We start from the raw sequence: 2,120 nt of genomic DNA on the forward strand, positions 1-2,120 counted from the left end.
CACCTGAGCCCAGCAGGTCAAGGCTGTGGTGGCTGTGAGCATGCCACTGCACTCCAGCCTGGGTGACAGAGTGAGATTCTGACTCAAATAAAAGCCCATGTGCAATGCCATCTTCTGAAATGAGTACTTTTAGTATGTGAAACTTCTAGTAAAGTTCAGATAGGGGAATGTTAGGGCTCAAAAACTAATATCCCAAAATACAGTGTTTTGATATGCCGAACTGAAGAAGCAACAAGGTCTCTCAGCTTCCCCCAACACAAATCATCTCTCTCAAAGCCCTTGTCTGTTTAAGATCCAGACCCGCCAAGAGGAACAATTGCTATTTTTCTTCCACTTCTAGTAAGACCCAGAATATAACCTTACTTGAACAGATTCTTTCAGGAGATAATATACAAGTTAATCTTTGTTCCCTGATCCATTCATTTTCCCAGGAATTCATAATCCCTTCAACAGAATTCCTCTCCCTCTCCCACAACCTGATGGTCATGATGAGGGTGAGCAATTACCCATGTCTTTCCTCCAATTAATCAGCATTTTGTGAGTTGCTTTTTCAACAAACTTTCAGAGGGCAAAGGGGAACTTTCCTTGACCCCTACAGCCTCAGTGTATCTGATTTGCCCTGTGGGGAGGACCAATGAGTTGCAGGCAGAGTTCCTGACTTTCCAAGTTATGAAAACAAGTTTTTTATTCAAGAATCTCTAAGCAAATACAAGCAAACAGACATTTAGTCATCCTTCAAAATACTGTGTCCTACAGGAAATAGATAGTAGCTATAAAAATAAGCGCTAGTCCATGGATTCCTTGGTTCCCTTCCCTCCATCACCACTGCCACCATCCTATTTCAGGCCTCAATATCAGATCATTGCAACTGAGTTCTAACTACCTTTTATTTGCCTCTGGTTGTTCCCGCTCAATCCATTTCCACTTGCCACCAGATGGTCCTTTCTAAAACACAGACCTAATCATGTCACTCCCTTAAAAAAAAAAAGAAAGACAAAGAAATTAAAAACAACTTCTGTGGCTCCCCACAGCCTACTGGATCAAGTCCAAACTCCTTTGTCTAGCATACAACTTCCTCCATTAACTGTCCCTAAACTACATTTCTAGCACCCTCTTCCTATCATTCTTCTCTTTCTCTCTTCACTTCCTCTCTCTCTCTCTCTCTCTCTCTCTCTCTCACACACACACACACACACACACACACACACAATGTTCTTTCTCTAAATTTGTTTCCCTGAATTTTAATCTTAGAGCACAGTGAACTTTCATGTCATCAAATATTTACTTGTGTTTTCCCCTCATCAATGCCCTTTGGCCCACAAATCTCCCTTTAAAATTCAGTTTAGCCAGGCTCTGTGGCTCAGGCCTGTAATCCCAGCACTGTGGGAGGCTGAGGCGGAAGGATCATGAACCCAGCCGGGCAACATAGTGAGACCCCGTTGCCACAAAAAATACAAAAAGCCAGGCCCGGTGGCTCACACCTATAATCCCAGCACTTTGGGAGGCTGAGGTGAGAGGATGACCTGAGTCCACGGGTTCCAGAACAGCCTGGGCAACTTGGAGAGACCTCATCTCTACAATAAATTAAAAAATGAGCCAGGTGTGGTGGCGCATGCCTGCAGTTCCAGCTACTTGGAAGACTGAGGCAGAAGGATCGCCTGAGCTCAGCAAGTCCAGGCTGCGGTGGTTGTGAGTGTGGCACTGCACTCCAGCCTGGGGGACAGAGTGAGACTCCAACTCAAAAACAAATAAATAAAAATAAATACTCAGTGATCTATCACAGAAACAAAGAACAGAGTACCATATGTTCTCACTCATAAGCGGACCTTGAACAATTTTAATACTACAAGAAAGCATTTGGCAGTAATGGGAAACAGTCAGGGGAGGGGGGTTGGGATTGGCAGCTGAGGGAAACTGCTACTGGAGAGAGGGGCACACCTCATCAACAAGGGTACCTGCATAATCAGTGTTTGTAGACCTAACCTTGAATTGTACCCTACGTCTTTATAATCATAAAAAATTTTTTAAATACAATACAATAAAATATTGCGTGCCCCCCCGCACCGAGCAGCTGGGCTGCGGCGGCGAGCGGCGGCTGCGCGGCCACGGGCGCTTAGGTG

The sequence above is a fragment of the Carlito syrichta genome, unplaced genomic scaffold (genome assembly GCF_000164805.1).
Source record: "Carlito syrichta isolate Samal-C Ts95f unplaced genomic scaffold, Tarsius_syrichta-2.0.1 Scaffold309206, whole genome shotgun sequence".
In the NCBI taxonomy this organism is placed as follows: domain Eukaryota; kingdom Metazoa; phylum Chordata; class Mammalia; order Primates; family Tarsiidae; genus Carlito; species Carlito syrichta.